The 23,693-nt window shown below is 42.5% G+C and overlaps 1 long non-coding RNA gene across 1 annotated transcript in view; it reads left to right on the top strand.

The window, feature by feature from the left end:
- LOC140121414 (uncharacterized) overlaps positions 1-23,693 on the top strand; it is an 88,940-nt gene that overhangs the window by 30,003 nt on the left and 35,244 nt on the right. Inside the window, exons 2-3 of the long non-coding RNA XR_011854082.1 lie at positions 18,492-18,597; positions 21,167-21,308. This is a non-coding gene — a long non-coding RNA (uncharacterized lncRNA). The remainder of the gene's footprint in view (positions 1-18,491; positions 18,598-21,166; positions 21,309-23,693) is intronic.

The following is a 23,693-nucleotide window of genomic DNA, read 5'->3' as shown; positions in this document are numbered from 1 at the left end:
AGGATCTTTTCACAACGGATCAGTTAGTTTGGTTGGTCTGGGCTACCATGGACATTGATGAAGTGAGAGAACCAAAATCCGTGTTTAACCCCTTAACGCTCTGCGCCGTAGCTCTACGGCGCAGAGGTATAAGGGATGTATGAAGAGGGCTCACGGGCTGAGTCCTCTTCATACAGAGGTGGGGGTTTTTGCATTTTGCACAAAACCCCCACCGCTAATAACCACCATCTTTTTTTCGATCGCCACGCCCCCGAACGTCATCGGGGGGCGGCGATCGGTTACCATGGTAGCCTCGGGTCTTCTTTTGACACGAGGCTACATGGCTTCTGCAGGTTCGTTACAATGAGCCAGTGGCTCATTGTAATGTATGACCTGCAAAAATGCCATATATTGCAATACTGTAGTATTGCAGTATATGGTAGGAGCGATCTGACCATCTAGGGTTAATGTACCCTAGATGGTCTAAAAAATAGTGAAAAAAAAAAGAAAAAAGTTTAAAAAATAAAAAAAATTAATAAAATATTAAAAGTTCAAATCACTCCCCTTTCCCTAGAACGGATATAAAACATAACAAACAGTAAAAATCACAGACATATTAGGTATCGCCGCGTCCCAAAATGCCCGATATATCAAAATATAAAAACGATTACGGCCGGCGGTGACCTCCGAGGCGGGAAATGGCGCCCAAATGTCCGAAATGCGACTTTTACACCTTTTTACATAACATAAAAAATGAAATAAAAAATGATCAAAATGTCGCATAGACCTCAAAATGGTAGCAATGAAAACGTCGCCTCATTTCGCAAAAAATTACCCCTCACACATCTCCGTGCGCCAAAGTATGAAAAAGTTATTAGCGTCAGAAGATGGCAAAAATTTTATTTTTTTTTTTTGTACACATTAGTTTAATTTTTGAAAATGTATTAAAACGCAATAAAACCTATATAAATTTGGTATCACCGCGATCGCACCGAACCAAAGAATAAAGTAGAGGTGTTATTTGGAGCAAAGAGTGAAATTCGTATAAACTGAGCCCACAAGAACGTGACGCACGTGCGGTTTTTTTTCAATTTTTCCACATTTGGAATTTTTTTTCAGCTTCGCAGTACACGGCATGTTAAAATAAATAACATCACAGGAAAGTAAAATTTTTTACGCACAAAATAAGCCCTCACACAGGTCTGTACACGTAAAAATGAAAAAGTTATGGATTTTTGAAGTTGGAGAGCGAGAAATCAGCCGAAAAACCCTGCATCCTTAAGGGGTTAAAGGGCTGAAGGTTAAGCAAAAGAAAGTATTTCACATTCATAATGTAAAGGAGCTTCTTAAGAATGAATGGAAGAGACCGGACCGTAAGATATTCATACCAAGGGCTATAAAACGTAAATACCCCTTTGCTGCAGATGACTTGTCTGTTAGGGAGGGGGCCCCCAAAGTACATGTACAGTGATGGCAAAAAGCATTGTCAGATTATATTCTTTTTTTTTTTTTTCCAGAAAATGATTGCAATCACAAATTCTTTGGTATTAATAGCTTCATTTATTTTGCTTGCAGTAAAAAAAAACACAAGAGAATGAAAAAAAGTCAAATCATTGATCATTTTACCCAAAAGTCCAAAAATGGTCTGGACAAAAGTATTGGCACCCTCAGCCTAATAATTGGTAGCAGCTTCCGGTGACCATCAATGAGTTTCTTACAATGCTCTGCTGGAATTTTAGACCTCTAGATTTTAGACTTCTTTGGCAAACTGCTCCAGGTCCCTGAGATTTGAAGGGTGTCTTCTCCAAACTGCCATTTTGAGATCTCTCCACAGGTGTTTTATGGGATTCAGGTCTGGACTCATTGGTGGCCACTTTAGAAGTCTCCAGTGCTTTCTCTCAAACCATTTTCTAGTGCTTTTTGAAGTGTGTTTTGGGTCATTGTCCTGCTGGAAGACCCATGACTTCTGAGGGAAACCCCGCTTTCTTGCACTGGGCCCAACATTATGCTGCAGAATTTGTTGTAGTCTTCAGATTTCATAATTCCATGCACACGGTCAATTAGTCCAGTGCCAGAGGCAGCAAAGCAACCCCAAAACATCAGGGAATCTCGGCCATGTTTGACTGTAGGGACCGTGTACTTTTCTTTGAAGGCTTTTTTTTTTTTTTTTTTTTTTTTTACCCGTAGAACACAAGGGGGTACGAGAAATCCAGAACTGATGGGAGGAGCGGACCAAATTTTTTGCTTAGCAGTGTCCGGTCTTTCATCCTTAATGGCAGCCCATTTGAGGGCAAGGACAATGAGATAGCCGACTTCCTCAGTCGACATCTCCCGAGACAGGGAAAGTGGGCCTTGAATTCAACAGTGTTTCAGGACCTAATCAGGCTATGGGGTAGCCCACTGATATACTTGTTTGCCACCAGAGTCAACAGTAGGGAAAGTAAGGAAGTTCTACAGCCTAGACCGCATGGACAAACCATTAGCAGTCAATGGCTTCTCTTAGAAGTGGGGGAGGAAGCTGATCTATGCCTTTCCACCTCTTCTCCTGATACCGAGAACCCTGAGGAAGATCAGGGAGGACAGGGCCAATGTCATCCTCGCCCAGGAGGGCCTGGTTATCTGTGTTAAGCGAGCTCTGGGTATTAGACCCCTTGGTGCTTCCCGACACAGAGGACCTACTCCATCACGGCCCAATAAAGCATCCCAGTATAAAGAACTTGCATCTAACGGCCTGGTGGCCGAGAGGCTGCCTTAAGCATAAGGCAGTCCCAGGCACAGTCATCCCTATGGGGATGAAAAAAGGATGACGTATGGGGTCTATGCTAGAAGATGGAAAAATTTCCCTGAATTTTTGGACAAAGTTCTGTAACATGAAAGTCAACCAAAACTGCCGTTAGTTCTGTCATTTTTTGCAAAAAGAACTAGAAAAAGGTCTTGGACTGGCCACTCTGAAGGTACAGGTGGCTGTGCCTAGTGCCCTCCTGGATATCATACAGGCAGAACATCCATGGATCAAGAGATTCTTTAAGGCTAAAGTCAGAAGTTGCCCTCTAGGTCTGTAATATCTACATGGGACCTCTTTAGGATGTTGACTCTAGCTCTCTTGGTTGCACTCGCCTTGGCGAGAAGGGTAAGGGAGACAGGATTGTTCTAAGGACTAATCCAGTATTTCTGCCAAAAGTGGTGTCAACATTCCATCAATCCCTGGTGGTGATTCTCCCATCTCTTTGCAGTGACCCCAAAACAAACAAACAAATACTTTGCCACAAACTGTATGTCAGGAGGGGTGTACTAACATATCTAGATAGAACGGCAGCCATTGAGAAATCAGACAACCTATTTATTGCATCCAAGGGAGCTTACAAGGTAGCTAAAACTTCTTTTTCTACCTTGGCCGCCTAGATAAGGTCTGCCATCTCTGAAGCATACAAGGAAATAGGTCAACCTGCACCAAGCCACCTGAAGGCTCACTCTACCAGGGCCCTCATTGCTTCATGGGCCGAGTTGAAAAATGCCTCTATTGATCAGATATGTAAGGCTGCTACCTGGTCCTTTAGACACTATAGGGTGGTTGTGGCTGGTGCCGGTGATTTGACTTTTGGTAGGAAAGTACTTTTTTTCCTTTTCCCTGAGTGTATTCCTTGTTATCCTCTCGGTGCTGTCATGGTGACGGAGAATACAATAGTTACTTACCAGTAAAGTTGTTACTTGGAGCCACGACAACTGGTATTTTCCACCCGGGTGTTTTTTTTTTTTTTTGGTAAAGGTGCACAGGTGAAGCAAAAAAAATATATATATAAATATATATATATATATTATATAATACACAGTTGCCACTATGTTTGGGTTTTCCCCTTCATTTAATCTGTCCGGAGGAATGAAAATCTTCAGGATTGATAGCCAAAAGCAGGAGTGTATACATAACACGGAGGACATGCATTTACTGGTCATCTCTGTTTTGGATCAACTACTGTTTGTTTTTGGCAAAATGATCAGTGACATCAATGTAAAATTACTGCCGACACCCTCTCCACTCTTTTGGGGGGTATCTACATGTATCAGCGTTTAACAGAACAGGTTCTGTCGTAATCTATGGAATCATCTGATATCAGTTTAAAAAGAGTGCACTCTTTGATATTGTTATGGGATCTTGGCCCTCAGCTCCGTCCTTTGAGCTGGCACAGACGTTTCCTTGTCAGGCTACGTTCTTGCTTCACTTATTTGGTCAAGTTGGCCCCTGTAAGTGCCCATGGAATTGAAGAGTGAAGCAATTCTAAGAGCAGTGGCTGTCATGTGCGTGTCATACTAAAACACAGCATTGTTTGTATACCAAACCAAGCTCCCTATGCATATTTCAGCATGGCACAACATTGTACAACACCCTACAGGCTCTCTGCAGCCAGGAAACACCTGTTCGAGTAGAATCAAATTTTGTCGGAAAATTCATCGAACTCGGCGAATCGAATTTTTGAAAACTTTGCCCATCTCTAGTTATAATCATCTAAAGCAGCGCAAGTCAGAATATAAAACTGGGGCTGAGCCTTAAGCTACAAAATGGCTGCATCCTTAAGGGAATTAATTGGTTTTATGAATTATTGTGCTGGATATTAAATAAAAATGAAAAAACAATAGCACTTCTACTACAAAGTAGACGAAAGTGAAAAGGAAAGCCAGCTCACCCAACCTTCAGATCAGTCTCGACTGTACATGGTCTGGATTTCTTCTGGTGCACGAGAAGGCTCCATCCATAGCCGTCTGGTACATATAGAAAACAAAAATTGGACCGACACAACACGAAGAACGTCACAGAAGTTTCATACTAATTCCTTTATTAAGTAAAAAAGGACTGCAACAAACACGAGGACAGGGCTGATTAACGCATTTCAACGATAGCGTCTTAATCATAACCTACCTGACCTTGCAATGTACTTGCCTTACAACAGATACAGGTGTGTGACTGGGGAGGAATCTCACTCCTTCACGCCCACATCACATGATCGGGAACACCCCCCCCCACACACACATCACATGACCGGGAATGCGATCCAGAACATCTTGCATATGGTAAGCCGAAATCTGCTACAGACGATAACTAAAATACACAACATATATAAAAATACATTACTGTTACTGAGAATGTTTCACAGCAATTGCATTGGTTATCAAAAGTGCATGAAGGGATCATATTGAAAAACAAATATATACGGTATGTATAATCAAAATAGGACAGTATTTAAAACGGCAAATTTCAAGTAATTCCAAAATGTATATATGGTTTTTTTTATCTTGAAATACCTATAATTTGAAGTCCGAGTAAAGAGAAATACATATATATAAAGGAGAGAAGGAAAAAAAGGAGAGAAGATAAAGACATGATGAAGAAACACGGTGCAATATAAAGAAATAACAAATGGATAATCCCTGCAAAAAGAGGCTAAAGTTTGTATGGAGCACATAATGGAATGTATATGTTTGCAAGATAGCCGTCCTAATCATAACCTACCTGACCTTGCAATGCACTCGCTTTATAACAGATACAGCTGTGTGTGACGGGGGAGGAATCTCACTCCTTCATTTGGCACAAGTACTTCCGTGACGTTCTTCGTGTTGTGCCGGTCCAAGTTTTGTTTTCTATTAAATAAAAATGTATTGCTGAATTGTAGCTCGCCTATACAGTTTTGTTTTTTCTTGTCTTTGATGTGCTGTACTGATTTACATAGTTGGCATCAAACACCATGTGCCCCATCTGATATTTTAAATTCAGTTTCTTCCTCTCAGAAAATGTACCAAACATTCCACCATTTTACATCAAACTACGAATTTGTCCTCCACGCAGTTTATTCCAAAAGTTCATCCATAGTGAAAAGTTGGAAAGAGTATTATTACTCAGACACATTATTTGGTAAGCAATCCCACCTTTTATGCAAAATCCCAGAATTGGAAATGACTAATATGCCAGAAATTAAAAATTCCTTGTGAAGTAGACCCTACATGGGGGTGGGTTCCTGTCCCATACCTGCATACTAGCTGTAGCCTACTTTCAAATCTATATGAATCTCAAAAAAGTGAGGAGGAAAGGATTGGTACTCACCAGTGTATGTCCAATATCTTTATTGAGGCCACACGTTTAAAAGCCTAAGAAATGTTGCCAGATTTGTTATGCTTTTTGATGTGATTCGGAGTAAGCATGGCCCCCCTTCCCCTTAAACATGAAAAAATATATATTTCTGTAAATTTATACACCTTAATACACTTTTTAACAGACAGTAGTGCCATTTAAGTTCTCCGATTTCCTCCCACACTCCAAAAACACACTGGTAGGTTGATTAGATTGTGAGCCCCCATGGGTACAGGGAGCAATTTGGCATGCTTTGTGCAGCACTACGTAATCTGTAGGCGCTATATAAATAATTATTATTATGTAGTTGCCATTAGTTGGACAATTTCTCTCCACAATGAATTTTTAGACAAATGTCTTCTACACAGCTCTACATTGTGTCTCTAAGGATGACCCATTCACTTACATTATGTCACCTTAAAAACAACCCTTCACTCCAAAACTATACATTTCTCCGAAAGTGACCATGCTGTGCCACTCAAATTATATATAATACATTAAATTATTGTATTAAATTATATATAAAATACACTACTGTATACCCCTCTTTGCTGTCCCCTGCGTATACTAAAAAATACTCTACCTCTGCCTAGATCAAAAAAATTATTTTCTCCTGTTTAACCCCTTCGTTTTTGCATTTTCATTTTTCACTCCCCACCTTCAAAAATCTGTAACTTTTTTATTTCTCCATGTAAAAAGCTCTGTTTGGGCTTGTTCATAGTGATGGTATTTATTATTCCATGCCGTGTACTGGGAAGCGGGAAAAAAATTCAGAATGCAGTGAAAATGATGAAAAAGCGCATTTGCGCCGTTTTCTTGTGGGCTTGGATTTTACAGCTTTCACTGAGCGCCCCAAATCACATGTCTATTTTATTCTTTGGTTCGGTATGATCACGAGAATACCAAATTTGTATAGGTTTTATAATGTTTTCATACATTTAAAAAAATTAAAACCTTCTGTACAAAAAAAAAATTCTTCCACCCTAATTTCAGGCCCCCTTGAATAGACGAACTGGCATACCAGCTATATACATGTAATTATCAGTATTCATGTAATAAAGGGTGCTCAAGTAGTTCTGTATCCACCGTTGAGTACCATCTACGGCAACAAAGTCGATTGGGGCCCCCTCCCTGTGCCAGGAATTTCAATTAAATCACCTCTTTTATATGTTTGCAGGTGTACAAGCCATGATAAATCCCCCTTATGTGTGCTATGAGTTAGACACAGTTTGTGTGCTAACACATCACACATATACAGCCATGCGTGTGAAGCTGTAGGCTACATACACATGATGTGTGCCTGCCGTACAGTATTCACAGCGGGCACAAGTTGGCGCTGGGGAGAGGAGGCAGGGATGAGCACTACACACCCTCGCCCCTCTTTATAGCAATGTATGGCGCAAGGCGCCTATTAATATTCACAGCGTCCTATCTTTCTCCCGGCTACATGCAGCACCGTACTTCTCCTGTACTGTGTTGTGTGCTCATTGCTGTCTATGGGGGACGTATATATGGCATATATACGTCAGCCATATATATGTCCCCCTTATGGTCTTGTGAATATAACTTAAGGTATAATGTAAAGGATATGTTCCATTAATTTCTTCTTCGCATGGCCGCATTTATGTAAAAAAAAAGTTTATAAGACATGCAAATTGGCTTCTGATCAGGCTCCACCGTAATATTATTTATGCCAGCCGCATTCTGAGAGCCGGTGAGATTTGAAAAGGGATCCGCTGACATCACCGTCTCTCAGAACGCAGCTGGCATAAATTTATATTACGTGGAGCCTGATGGTGCTGTGCAGAGCACCACAGGTTTATTTGCATATCTTAGAAACTTATTTTTTACAGAAATGTGACCAAGAAAAGATAAGAAATTAAGGTAATCCATCAGGTAATCTGATGGTAGATGTCCTTTAAAGATATACATAGGCAACATCCCCCACCGCCGGGGCCTAGCGTTTTCTTGGGGCCTGGAGTCAGCTGGGGCCCAGAATACCGAAGTGGCTGGCGGTTGCGGCCTAGGCACGCTAATGTCACGGTGCTTGGCATGGAGGCTGGAGGGCTGTCCCACAGCCTGGCAGGTCTCCAGCGGGCAGTGTGTGCAAGAAATTAGATGAGGGAGAGGCTGTGGTACTGGTTCTCCCTGGGGCAGCCCTTAGAGTCTGTAGTATGTGTCCCTGGTAGATAGATGGGGCGCCCTTGATGGTGATAGAGCCGTAGCAGGGACCAGACGGAGGCAATGTTGTGCATAACAGTAACTTACAGTTCTTTATTCGAACCAACAGCAGCAACAGGCCAAACGATTCTGTACAAAGGCAGTACTGGAGTGATCTTTGAGAGGGAACCTCCATAGTTGGGTCACCAGCCTGGATGCAGGGGCAGGCTGGGATGTAGCTGTGTTCAATGCTGGAAGCTGCAGCTTTGTCCTGGTAGTTCTGTGTCACTCAGTGTAGAGTTGCTGAGGCCTAGGAGGTATGTAGCAAGAGCTTGTGCTCTGAGGTGGTGCTTCTCTGTCTAAGAGCTCCTCATGTTGTGAGAGCTGGGCCTAAGAGCTCCTCATGTGGTGAGAGCTGGGCCTAAGAGGGCTAACTCCTCCCCTGACTAAGGGTTCAGTTAATCCCTGGTCAGGTGATCTCCCTCTCCAATCATATTCCAGTTACAACAGTGGAACATCATTGGATGATAAACATTAAATAATATTAACCTTTGCCTATTCAGGCAGAATCTACCGCTGCAAAATTACCTCTGAATGTACTAAATGGTACATGGGGCTTATTCGCAACTACTCCTCTGCCATGCGCATTGGCAGGGGTGTTGCACATATCATTTAGAACTGCATTTAAAACATGTTCCTCTGAGATATCAATTCTGGACCCAGATAGAGTTTTGTACTGTATAGGAGGAACATCCTAGAGGCTCACTGCTGCGGCCTAGAGCAGGAAGCATTATATAGTAATATCATAAAACCTCATCCTTCACAGCAAGAAGACAGATTGAATTTGGAATAGAGGCAAGTATTAATATTTATTTATTAAATCCTATAGTTGGGGCTCAAATTAATGTGTCTTTGGCGTGGTAGCATTGACAAACATTTCAGACTTTGCAAGTTCTTTTCAGTGCAAACTGCTTGCATAGGTAATTAAAAAGTGTGACACATTTGTGGCACACGTGACCGTTTTGTGGCGCACGCTGCACTATACCCAATGCAACACAAATTTCTGCACTGATATGGGCTTTCCATTGCATGATAAATGTGGGGAAAGGTCTGACTGAGCAAAGTAAGACAGAAATGTGTCACGTGCCCCAAGTTAAAGCTGCACCAGAAAAAAATTCATATAGTGCCCACTGCACTGTTATTGTGCCCTATTATTCACTGCGATCATTAGTGAATGTGGGGTATTATTCAGTGTGGATGGGAAGGGGGCACATTGAGGGGATTTTTTTTGTGCTAGCATTTTTTAGTGGGAGCATAATTTAGTATGGGTACTACTAGGTGGGTGTTTCTTACAGTCTTAGGTGGCAAGTGTAGATGTTTCATTGAAGGGCATTATATGGTGGAGAGCATATTCACAGGATATGTCTTAAATACATGACAGGCGCATTTCCCTAAGGGCCATCTCTCAAACAGGGGTCTGATGAGGTCCTTTGTACAGCCAGGCCAACTGAAAAGTCAATATGCTTTTTCCATAACTCCCATAGACTTGAGTGGAAAGTGACCACGCATGCATGTAAAACTCTGCATTCTGCCCGTCTGTGTGAATGGGGTCAGCTGCTCCCCATTTCTGAGATCGATGCAAATCCCAAAGTTGGGACCCAAAACTATTTTATATCTTTGACATATTCTATGAATATGTAATAAGTGCTTTTATTCACAATACCCTTTTTAGTGTGATTGCCACAATGACCCCATTTATCATTAGATGTAATAAGTACATCTGTACATCTAATGCTACCCTATCTATAAATGATATGTACTGCTGTTTGTAGCACAAGCACACATGGGCGGAGGATATGAAGAGTAGTTGACACTACTGATATTTCAATGTATATTTACTTGGGCCCATGCCCTGAATCTTTTACGACCCTAGCAACACCCCTGGTGTGGCCTCACTTCTAGAAGTACTCCCCCCCCCCCCCCTTCCTATGTGATAACAACAGTGCACTTAAGTGCTGTATGGGGGATGAACAGGATAAAACTGATGATGGAGGCTATTAGTAGACAAGTGTCATCACACAGACAATGGGTATACACTGGGATTTCACTAGGAGGGGATGAATGATGGGTGTAGTGTTTTCTGCAGCACAGTACAGGACAGATCACACAGTATTCCGCTCTCCACCCCCAAACATGGGAATACAGTAGTATTGCAGTAAATGGTAGATTTGGGGAAGAAATGTAACAGTGTGTCATTGGCTCCAAGCTGTCATGATGATGGATTGGATCCCTCCAATAACGTCATAATGAGCAACTATGCAGCCGATGGCATTCAACAGGTTAAGCTGCTGTTTCCAGTGGGTCTTTGCAAAATAATGCAGCAAATATGTATGTTTGAAGGGGGCTGAGCCTGTAAGCCCTTTTCAAACATCCTTAATGGCACTGATGTGCTAGTACTTCAAATGTCGTGAAGGGGCTAAAGCTAAAAAGTGGCATATTCTTGAATGGCCTTGTTAAAGACTAATCTTCAGACAGACCCAAAAACAGTGACTGAAAACCGCGGAAGTATAGGCTTGGCAGAACATCGAAAGCGAGGAAACGCAGCCTCTGGGCATCTGGAGCCCCTGAAATGAAGTAATTGCTGTCGTTCCTCACTTTTTTATGCAATAATTTTGTTCAACCCACTTTAAAGCTGAAATTTTGAATTTCAACTTGACCTGAATAGTTTTGTTTTAACCCCTTTACACATTTCCAAAAGATAAAGAGAAAACCCATCATAAACTTTGATATGCAATTTCTCCCGAGTACAGAGACCCCTACATGTGGCCATTACTTGTTTTATGGGCACACAGCAAGGTGCAGAAGGGAAGGAGCGTCCTACAGCTGCCAGGATTTTACTTTCTTCATTGGCCCCTTTTTGAGGCTATAAAATTTTTGCTTTTTTCATTATTGGAATCATGTGACATTTTATTTTTGCGGGACGAGATGCTTTTTCCAGTGTTACCATTTTGGGGTTGGTATCTCCTATTGTTGAAAATTTATGAACTTTTTTTGAGGTCATGAGTAGAAAAGCATCAATTCTGTATTGGATTTTTACTTTTTTTTTTTTTTGTTGTGTGTTCACCGTATAGCCTAATAATCTTTATTCCATAGGTCGATAAGATTTCAGGGATACCAGACTTGAATATTTTTTTCTTTTGTTTTACTAAATTTGCCAAATAAGACCCTAATGTGGCAAAGATCTATCATTTTTGCATTTTCCAAGTGGCATAACATTTTTACTTTTTTGGCTACAGAGCTGGTTGATGGCTTGTTTTTTGCGGGACATGTACTTTGCAACAGTATCATTCTGGAGTACATATGTTTAATTCACATTTTATTGCATTTTTTGTGGGATTAAATAGGTAAAAATAATTTTTGGCGGGTGTTTTTTACGGCGTTCATCGTACAGGTTCAATAATTATTTAATTTTATTCTACGGTTGTTAAAGACGCAGTGATACTATATATCTGGGGTTTGTGTTATGATTTTGACTTTTTTTTTGCGTTATGTCTCTTTTAGATGTTTTGGGGTTTATGGACATTTTTATTGATTTATTACTTTTTTTTATTAATTTTTTTTTTACTATTTCCACCATGGGACATGAACAAGCAATCATCTAATTGCTTGCTTATGATAATATCCTGCAATACTGATGTATTGCAGGCTATTAGCAGTGTCTGCCTATGCACATGCATTAGGCCGGCACTCTGCCTTTAAGATGACGTCATAGACGCCATCTTTCAGGCAGTGCCAGCAGGCAGCCCTAGGGTACTGATCGGACCCCAGGGCTGCCATAGCAACAATCGGCGTCCCCAAAAAACGGCTCGGGGGTGCCGATCTTGAGGGAAAGATCCCCCAAAGGCAAGTTAAATGCCACGGTCGCACTGACCAAGGCATTTAACGGGTTAAAAAGATGGGCGAATCGATTCTAACGAAGTGGAATTCGATATGAATTTAACAAAAAAATTGATTCATCATGAAGCCGAAGTTTACACTGATTTGCGTCATACGCTGATTTTTCTAGCTAAATGGGTGCGAGCACAACGTGTTACATGGGGTAGAGAACTCTGGGAAGGAGAAAGGAACACCCCCAATGACATCTGCAGACCTGTAAGCCAATCAGCGACCAGTAGGCTTATGTGATAAGGCTCACAGCCCTATAAAAACTGTCGGCCATTTGCCTGGCATTTTACACTGCATGTGCTGTCTGTAGTGTCTAGCTGCTGCTACTGTAGTGGGCAGTAGCGATTCCTGCTCCAATCCCTGGTTGTTCTTTAAGGGGGATCTGTATGCCCCAAATAGCAGTTCTATTTAGTGACAAAATTGAATAGGAAGAAATCTGTTTCACATTCATGCATCTGCTGTAGTGATTTGTGGACCTCTTGCTGGGTGTCAGTTGTGGGGTATACCTGTATACAGGTATACCTGTATAGTTTACAGCCAGATTTGCGTGTTAATTCCACGTAGTTTATAAACCACTATGTCAGACAGAAAGGTGGCAGGTGGAGTAGGCAGAGGTCGCAGCACAGTAAGGGGAAGTCGCAGCAGGTGTGACTCTGAGGCCAGAACTTCCGTTGTCGTCATCTAGCGGCAGTTTGTTGATCAACAACCCAAAGGTCGTTGAATGGTTGACTAGGTCATCCAATTCCTCAAATATAACATCTGACAACCCCAGCCAAGAGTCTGTGGGTTCCTCAGATACAACAATTAGTTGGCATGGCCCATGAGCAGGTCAGCAGCCCTCGCCTGTCCTCAACCAGCCTCTGTCCTGTTCCAGAGAGCTACTAGGTGGTCTGGGCTCAGCGCCACTATTCAGCGAGGACAAAGTGTTTGAGGACAGTCAACAGCTGCTTGGCAGTGAAGAGGTGGGTCAGATTTCCGCTGCTTCCTGCAGTAGGCAGGCTGTGCATACTGTTAGGAGAGTAGCAGTGACCGGGAAGCGTGAATTGATGATGATGTAGCCGATCGCACTTGGGAGCTGGGTGTAGCAGGGGATTCCTCATCGTCCGGTGAAGAGTGTCAGCTTGCGTGTCAGGAAGCGGAGCAGGCAGCAAGTCGCTACTGTGGCTGTGAGTCAGCAGGGTGGCAGCAGTGCGAGAACGGGAGGCAAACGTCCGCGGGATACAAATCCCGATTCGCAGGTCCAAGTAAGCAGGGGCTCAGCGAGGCAGCGGCGGTAGTAGTTGCTCAGTGCAGGGTGTTGGCGGTAAAATTACCACCTCGGCGGTGTGCCAGTTTTTTGTAAAGACACCAGAGCATGGGTATATGTCGTATCTGCGAGCAGAAAGTGAAGCATGGCCAGGGAGCTAACGTTGGCACCATGGTCCTGCGCCAACACATGCAGCATCACCATCCAATGGCCTGGGAGAAACGGGTGTCAGATGTGGTCCATCCTGCAGGTGCAGCAGCAGCAACAAGTGTCACCCATGCTGTTTCAGCAAGTCAAGGCTCCAGCACCTCTGCCAAAGGGAGCTGTTTGTCTTTGACATCATCTCGATCCAGATGCTCCTGCTTCTCTCTACGTATGGTGCCAGCAGTCATTGAGCGGGGTGATTACAAAGAGACAACTCTATGCTACCAGCCATCCTAAGGTGCAGAAGCTGACCATGCTCTTGTCTAAGTTGTTGTTACTGCAGTCCCTCCCTTTCCAAGTCGTGGACTCTGCACCCTTGAGAGAACTAATGGCTTGTGCCGAACCGAGGTGGAGAGTTCCAGGATGCAATTTTTTTTTTAAAAAAGGCAGTGCCAGCCCTTCACCAATATGTACAACAGAAGGTGGGCCAGTCCTTGAGCCTATCAGTTTCTTTCAAAGTGCACGGCAGTGCGGATGTGTGGAGCTGTAACTATGGTCAGGGCCAGTACATGTCCTTTACAGCCCACTGTGTGAATGTGCTTTCCGCCCAGCCACACCAACAACTTCCACAATAGACGGCGCTTTCTCCTCCACATTGTCAAACTGCTGCTCCTGTGCCAGTGTCCGCCTCCTCTTCCACCACCACCTCAGCCTCCACAAGTGCTGCCCCATCATGGCACAGTGGTGTCACACAGTTCTACACCTGTTTTGCCTGGCAAACTAAGTCATACAGGGGAGGAACTGCTCCACATCATGCAACAAGAAATCAATGTGTGGCTTTCTCCGCGACAACTAAAAATCGGAACCATGGTGACAGACAATGGGAAAAACATGGTGTCCACACTGCACCGAGGAGGGATGTTCCATGCGCCCTGCATGGCGCACGTGTTCAATCTGGTTGTCAACAAGTTCCTGAAGTCTTCCACCCATCTGCAAGACTTTCTAAAAATGGCCAGGACACTGTGCACGCACTTTAGCCATTCTTACAAAGCCAAGCACACCCTTCTCGAGTTGCAGCGTCAGAACGGCCTACCCCAACATCGTCTGATATGAAATGTTTCTACCCGTTGGAATTCCTTCCTCCATATGTTAGACCACCTGTATGAACAGAGAAAGGCCATTAATGATTTTTTGATGATGCAAGTGGAGCGGAGTACTCCCCTGTGTAACTTTGGCAGCTCATGCATGACACCCGCCGTTTTGCTCAGGCCCTTTGAAGAGGCCACGTTATTTGTCAGTCGCCAGGACTGCGGGATGAATAACGTCATTCCACGGCTTCATGTCCTGGAACTCATGCTGCAAAATCTGGCTGGTCAGGGCACTGGAGAAGTGTCGACTACATCTCATGGCTACATGAATCCAGTGGGGGACGAACTGGAGGAGGAGGACATTGGAGCACAAGCAGAGTCTGGTGTAATTTGTGGTTTTTCTACTCAGGTGACAGGAGAGGAGGAGCAGGATCATCCGGAGGAGGTAGATGAGGCAGATGACCCAGAAGCACCGTGGCAGTATACAGTGGAGATGGAGGCCGGTAGTCCCTCAGTCACTTGCGCAGTTGGCCCGCAGCATTCTGCTTTGCCTAACTAGTGACAGCCGAACTAGTGACATCCACTATAGGTTAGACTTTTGGCTCTCCATCCTCTTGGACCCTCACTACCGGTCAAAAATGGGTTACTTTTTTCCAGCTGCTGAGAGGGAGGAACAACTGGTATACTATAAATACTGTGCACACAGTTGGCCGCTGCCTATGTGCGCCATTGTCCATCCTCTGTCAGGTCTGACCAGGGTATTCCTGGCAGTCATCGCTCACATACTACTGCCACGGCTGCTGTAGAGAGCTGGGGGGTAGGAGTAGTAGCAGTTCCATCAGCAGCAGCTTAAGTCTGGATTCCTTAATGAACAATTTCCTTCACCCGCCTATTGAGGAGGGTAGCCGCCACCAGCAGCAGCAGCAGGACATGGAGCAGACCCTGCACCAGCAGGTGGTGGACTGCACTTTACCACCTCAGGTAGAGGATCCCATGGATACTGGGCAGCCAAACTTGATGTGTGGCCGCAACTTGCAGAGTTTGCAGTAAAGAAGCTGTCCTGCCCGGCCAGCAGTGTGGCATCAGAGCGGGTGTTCAGTGCGGGGGGAACAACATTACCCCAAGGAGAACCCGCTTGTCCACCCGTAATGTGGAGAGACGGACCTTTGTCAAGATGAATCAGGCTTGGATCGGCCAGGATTTCAACTCACCAATGCCTAATACATCATATTAGATCAGCCATGACACCTCCTCCAAACATTGAGAAATGAGTCTGGGTTGTAACTAACTGCTTCAGCCACTATTCTGATGCTGCCAACCGCCTGATGCCACACATCTGCTGCCAGTTGCTCCATTTGCCTCCTACCAACTTTACACGGGACTGGAATTGTCCACCACCTTCACACTATATCATTGTGCCACTCTGTGGGCTCCTGTTGCTGATGCCACCTCCACACTATATCATTTTGCCACTTTTGGGCTCCTTCTGCTGCTGATGCCACCTTCACACTATATCATTGTGCCACTCTGTGGCCTACTATGTTGCCGCCACCTCCACACCTCTGACCTCATGCTGCTGCTGGTGCCACCTTTGCAGTTCTTTTTTGGCAAAGACCTGATAAAACTGTAATGTGTTATGCATGTGGCGTCTCAAATCTGCAAATTGAAATTTACATTGAATATTTAAAATTCAAATTCATTTCAAGCTTAGTCATTGTCCCATAATGTGGCCTCCTCTGCTGTGGGTTTTGTGGGCTCCTGCTGCTGCTACTAACGCCACCTCTACACTATATCATTGTGCCACTCTATGGCTTTCCCTGTTGCTGCCACTTGTGGGCTGTTGCTTCTGCTAACGCCACCTCCACACTGTTATCATTGTGTCACTTTGTGGCCTACCATGTATCCGCCACCTCCGTAATTTGTCATTGTGCCACTCTGCGGCCTACCCATGCTGCTGCCAACTTACCACTGTCTCCCTGGAACACCCTGTGATTTTCAGAATGCTGTTTTCCCCCTCCATCGCTGTATGGCATTGCCACTATGTTTAGTTTTCTCCTTCATTTCATCTGTCAGAAGGAATGAAAAGCCTCAGGATTGATGGCCAAAAGCAGGAGTGGATACAGAAAACAGGGGACATGCAAATATCCCATTTACTGGTCATCTCTGTTTTGGATCCACTCCTGTTTGATTTTGGCTTTAGCAATACTGAAGATGGATTATTGACCGATTTTGAAAGTGGATACTGATGGACGAAATAAAGGGCAAAATGATCAGTGATATCAATACAGAATTACTGCCGACAACCTCTGCACTCTTTTGGGGGGTTTCTACATGTAGCCGCGTTTAACAGTACAGGTTCTGTCGTAATCTATGGATTCATCTGATGTCAGTGTAAAGAGTGCACTCTTTGATTTTATAGTGGTATCTTGGCCCTCAGCTCTGTCCTTTTGAGCTGGCACAGACGTTAACTTGTCAGGCTGCGTTCCCGCTTCGCTTATTTGGTGAAATTGGCCTATGTAAGCGATTCTAAGAGTGGCGGCTGTCATGTGCGTGTCATACTAAAACACAGCATTTTTTGATGACCAAACCACGCTCCCTATGCATATTTAAGCATGGCACAACGTTCTACAACACCTTACAGGTTCTCTGCAGCCAGGAAATGCATGGTTTTTTTAATGTGATTCGTCATGATTCGATTTGGGTCGAATCATCATATTTTTTCGAAAAAAATCTGTGAATCGGGACAAACCGACTTTTAGCAAATTCGCCAATCTCTATCAGGGATGTCAGCAGTAGATTACTGCTGACAACCCGCGACCCCTGATGCCGGCTCGGCTCCATTACAGAGCCAAACCTGCAATGGCTCAGCGCTGTACTGGTACAACGCTAATCGCGAAAGTACAAGTACGCCGCAGAGCGCTAAGGGGTTAAAATTCATTAATGTACAGAACCATGATGTCTCTGTCCAAGTATTTATGGACCTAACTGTAATTGAAACCACCTATTGTTGGTATATATTATAAATATATATAAGTATATATTTGACCACTTTTATCAAGAACAATACACACTACTGCATAGCAGAAACTTTGCATTAGACCTGTCTTTTGTATCTGCTTGTTGGCTGCTCAATTTGTTTGATAGCAAGCTGCTTGTAAATAAGAGCAGCTAAAGTAAGAACAGAGTGACCAAAATAAAAAACAGTTCTCCCCCCCCCCCCACCCCCACACACTTTACCAGATCAGTTAATAAGATACCTAGTGAGTTGTGTATACATGGAGTTCTAGTAGCCAGGGGAACAGACCAGCTATTAGTTGGGGGAGGGGAGATGCAGGTAGGCCAAGATGTTTGGTAGTTGTATGGGAACTTATAATGAGGAAGGCTAAGACCACCTTAATCAAATGTTTTTCTGTCGTCTTGGTGGCAGGGTTTAGCATTTGATGTAAAGGGTGGAAAAATTACTGAATGGGGCAGGGGATGACCTAACTGTCATTGTCCATGTGGAAATCTATGAAAAAATAATGGCAAATTAGAGGGCCCTCAATTAATACCGCGTGCTCCATGTGCAACACATGATGGAAAGCATGGACTTAAGGAGTTAAATGTTTGTCTTTGGTCATAGTGCAGAGTAGAAGGGTTAAAGTCACCCAGGAAATACCATTTCTCAATTTGGCACAATTTTAGCATGCCTTAAACATGATTATCTTTAAAGATCAACCGACTCCCACTAGGGAAAGGCATCTTTACGTCTAAACACCCCTAGTGAAACAGAGCTATTCAATCCCAGCCCTCTAACCCTATGAATCTTTAGACTTGGCAGGTGTGTTTTGGAACCCAGTAGTCTCTGGATGGTGGTAGCAGCAGATATGTGGCTTGGACCAGCAAAAAGCTTGTGGAGAAAAAACTGCACAAACAAGGTACTAACTACAACAAGCGTTCTAAAATAAAAATAATTATTTTTACATCGGGGTAGGCACTGGTTCTTTTAGATTGCACTACTGTAGCTTATTGATACTGAGCAGGGACCTCAATTTATGATTTCCAAATTCCCTGATAGGACACATGCATATTGTGTATTGTTTTAACAGGAAGATCTTAGATTCAGGAAAGAATGCTTCCTGTTTTGAATTCAAACAAGGAAATGGTTACTTGCTATTCTATATATAATATTTCTTGATGGGCAGATGATAATTTATGCCATAAATCTGTATATAGATTTAAGTAGATAGTTGTAAGAAACCTCCTGTTAATTAACATGATGCAAAGGGGGATTTTATTGATTGTGTTAACATGTATAGAATGAATAACTTGCTCCTCAACTAACATCCACTCCCAGCAGGATGACGTGCCTTCTGAGCCAGAAGTCAGAGGGGCAGTCCTCGAAATCAGAGCGGCAAAGAGAAGGAGCATGTCATTTGAATTCACTGTGCAGGACCGCCACTAAGAATTTTAGCGCCCCTGACTCTGATATGGTGTGGTATAGTAAGATTAGAAACTACTAACCATGCCATTTGCCATACATACAGTAGGTGTGGCAAGAATTCAAAGCCCTTTAAATTTGTCACACTCTCATTGCAGCCTATTTTTTAACGTACACTCTGCACCCTAGATGGGACATGGCAAAAATATCTACATTTCAGTTTTTTAAAAAAATTTATTATATAAGAAAACTGAAATATCACATGCTATTATCATATGCTACTTTTTAAATGGCATAAAAAATCTCTTTAAAAATACAGGTAAAAAAAATACGTGTGTCAGGCTACCTGCACATTTGGATTGTCATGCACAAAATTTGCATAAAAATCTGCATCTAATACGCACATTTAAGTGTGGCTTTTTCTTGTGGATATTTGCATGAAGACCATACATTGATGCAGATTTTTAATGTAAAAAGAATGGGTTCAAAAATCACACAAGAAAAGTAATATATTCATTATTTTATTTACCTGTGCACCAATTACTACATAGAAAAAAATGCATTGTCTACATGACTTTCCAAATCAAATTCACTTTAATGCTTCTGTAATAATCTGCAGATTTTTGCCCTCCAAAATAAAAACTGGATCTGCAAGGTGTGCAGATAGCCTTTATAGTTTCCTGATGAAGTTTTATAAAAAATATTATTTAATTTTGAAAGTTCATGTTTGAATTTGTCATAAGTATGCAGTTGTTTTTGAATTTTTTTATATAAATTCTATCAAAATTGATGCTTTTAAACAACAAACAATTAGAACTTGACAATAAAAACTATCATATTAGGGGTTGTTCACATTAACCCCCCCACACACACACACGCACACACACACACACACACTCCACCTGAACAAATGTCACTCAGCAGGAGGAAGTTCCCCAGTGATTTTAGTGTCCATATAAATACACCGTCCTCACTAAAACCACCAAATACATTGGCAATAGCCAATAACTATCTTCTTCTGAGGTTAACTCCTCCCCTTACAATCAAGGCAACAGCCAAACGACAAGCATACAGTGTTGTTTGTCAGTGGTATACAGTGTAAGGACATGTTGCTAAGCGACACAAGTTATCCTTACAACATATGTGAAAAATGGGCTGCATTAACCGCTTAACTACTGTATGTCTGACACTCTGTGATATGACAGATGTATAAACAAAGTTGGTTTATTAAGTTGGTAAAAAAATAGCAAATATAAAAATTGTAATTTTTTTTGGTGTAAATTGTGATAACACAAATCCACCCCTCAAAAATACTATTAGTCAAAAGAATATTCCTAAATGCTTGAGTGGATGTTGGCAACTGAAGCTTATTTAAAGGCTTTTTTTCTCATTGCAACTATATGCTGCAAAATAGACAATTAAGGTGCAAAAGAAACGCAAAATAGAGACAATTAAGATAAATTCACAAAAGTCACTCTAAACACCCCTCCCCCTCCGACTTGGTGGCAGCCATGGTACTGTGTAATCCCCGCCCGTCCTAGTGATGCTCTTTCCTTTTGTTAGTAGGCCACTGATCCCCTGTGCAAACTCTACCAGAAGCTTGGTGATAAAAGAATTAAAAATAAGCTGGTACAGTGATGTCAGAAAGATTGACATGAAGGTTTGATACAAATTCAAACAAATACGGTAACTTGCATGCATACTGGCATCACCGTTCCAGATTATTTTTTTTATTCCTTTTTGCATTCTGATTAAAGCAGCAATTGGATTCTCCATACCGGAAAAGCTGAAATTTCTGATTTGCTGTTGATATAGTGTTCTGAATATGTTATGTATATAACGATTATTTTATACCATCCAGCAAGTCAGCAGCTTTATTTTGGGGGTCAGCTGTATATTTGTAGCATCTTAATATGTATCCCCCCCCCCCCTTCTCCCAGATTAATCTACTGGTTAGATTTGCCATATGAGTTGTCATCCTTGAGTTTTTTTTTTCTTTGCCTAGACTCAGATACTCAACAAGGCCTTGTTGACTTTTATTTTTTAACTTGTTGACTTTTACACAGCAGGTCGGATGAGCTATCATATTCTTATATGTGGTGGGGAGTGTCCGATGATTGTGTTAGACAAGACCTTGGAGCCCGATGGCCAGGACATGAAGGAGTTAACATCAGATAAGAAATACTGTGGCAGCAAGGCTGAGCCAAGGTAGGGTCAGATCTTCTTTTATTGAATTTGAATGTGAGAAAAAAAGTTGTTGTTTATGTAGCTGACTGTAACAAATTGACACTTTCTGTGCTGTTACTGTTCTGTGCCCAGAGACTAAAGTTAACTTATGTTGAAGTAGGAGAAAGATGAGATTAAGAGGTGACTCTGTATGAGGATGATGATGACCCCCCACTATCCTCAGCAAGCATATTTTCGATTCCTTTCATGCCAACATAGCAGACCTTTTTACTTCTGTCAGGAAATACTAGGTATTAACCCTGCCACAGCTTTTGGGCAGCAGCTGCCTACTGACAGGGAGGCCTTTTTTCCTGCATTAGTTCAACTCCACCTGCCAGAAGCCACAGTAGTTCTGCCAACTCAACATGATGCAACAGCTGTCCCACAAGAGGCTCAGGCGAGTCAGCAAGCCAAGACCATCCACCTTAAAAGCAGGTTTATCTGGAGTTTGGCTCACAAAGCCAATAGCCTGACTCTTTGACTTCTGGTGAGGAAAACTACCAGAGTGGGCTTACATGGCTCACTATGATTGTGAATTCTTTCCTGCCCAGCTTCCAGGCTACAATCAGAGGATTTTTAGCATTGCAAAGGGAGAGGGTTGGGAGCTAGTGATGCCTTGACAGACCAATTCAGCTTCTGGCAGTGTCTAAAACACATCCCAGTACCTAATGGCAATCAAAGAACCTTTGGCTTGAACGTTGATGGCTGTTTAGCCCCCCAAAGAAATGCCTCCTCACACCATCACTGAAAATGTAGCAGAATATTCTCCATGACGACTCATAAACTGCCCCTTCTATCACAGTTTTAACCTGCTCTCATCGGTAAAAAGCACAAGTGGTTTGTGGTCACAACCTAATACACAAACCTTTATAGGGGTAGTCTTGCTAATTGCTTCTCATCTATACCTGTTGTCTGTTCCATTTGCACATCACCAGGAGGAATTAATGCACAATCAGTGTTGCTTCATAACTGGACAGTTTGACTTTGATACATTTGCCCCAATCTAATGCCAACTTTTGTGGGTTTTTTTTTTTTTTTTTTTTTTTTTTTTTTTTTTATAAATTTTATTTAAAGGAAAAGCATTACAGTTCAAAGAAACAACATTGACAATCATAAACATGCCATGTTTAAACATCTGGTGTGACAGGTGAACACTTATTTTTCTTTACAAGCAGTTAGTAATCTACATGTTGGCGTGGTAGATCTGTTGGAAGTTGAACGTTGATGGTCAGTCCACCTGTCAAGTTAAGTTTCCACTGCTTTGGTGTTGTAGTAGATCATCAAATCAAATAAATTTAAATCCTTATATAACATGTGACAAATAAAAACATAACCAAGTACAACCTGTGTCAGTAGGGCGTCTAATCGACTAATTATGTCCTTAGGGGGTGGTGTGCTGTCTGCTTCTTAGCTGAATGTTTTGTTAAGCGAGATAATTCTAATATCTTTGGTGCTAAACCGAATTTAGGGAATCGTTGTCGTTGTTACCTAGGGTACAGAGAAGGGGCTGTTTATCCAGCTCTGCCATGTATCTAAATATAAGTTGTGCTTATTAGTTTGAAGTGATATTATTTTTTCAAATTTGTTTGTAGTGTTTATGGTGTTAATAACTTCCTTGAAGGGAGGGGCGGCCAACTCCTTCCAGTGCCTGGCAATGACTAGTTTAGTTAAGTCGCCTATTCGGCAATCATAGCACTCACTGTTTCGGAGACCTCAGGGCTGCGACGTACGTTCCTCTGACTGTTTGGACGTCTGAGGAAGTGGGCATGTCCCTCGAAACGTCACTGCATGTGGACGATGCCACTCTGTCCAAACAGTCAGAGGAACGTACGTCTCAGCCCTAAGGTCTCCGAAACAGTGAGTGCTATGATTGCCGAATAGGCGCCTTAACAAAACTATGCATATAGCGTGAACACTCACAAGGAGTCTTAGAATGTTTGCTAGCCGATAACTGTTAACTGCTGTGCAATGTGTTGTGTGTTTTTTTTTTTTTTTTTTTTTTTTTTTTTTTTTTTTTATTTCAAAAGCACACCTGTCACCGTGAATGTGGTTTTTAGCTGGTGACCGGGCAGAGCAAAGGGTGAAAAACCCAACAAAAAAAAGACTAAAGAGATAAGCAGAGCCAGAAAACTTCTCTAACAGGCACAAAAAGTCACATAAAAGTTTTAATGGAATGCCTGGAGTCTGCCCCAGCAGTTGGTTTGGCCTTCAGTCATATCAATTGGCACATTTAAATCGCCCCCAGCTCTGAGACCCAGCAAGATGAAAACTCAGCCCACTACAGAGCATACTTCTAGCTATTGTATTCAGCCAGGAGAACTTCAAACTGCAGGAGTTGTCAATTTTTTTCAAGCCATTTAATTGTGA

Source organism: Engystomops pustulosus, chromosome 3, assembly GCF_040894005.1.
Source record: "Engystomops pustulosus chromosome 3, aEngPut4.maternal, whole genome shotgun sequence".
Taxonomy (NCBI): Eukaryota; Metazoa; Chordata; class Amphibia; order Anura; family Leptodactylidae; genus Engystomops; species Engystomops pustulosus.
The sequence above is the reverse complement of the archived record's forward strand: the minus strand, read 5'-3'. Positions and strand labels throughout refer to the sequence as shown.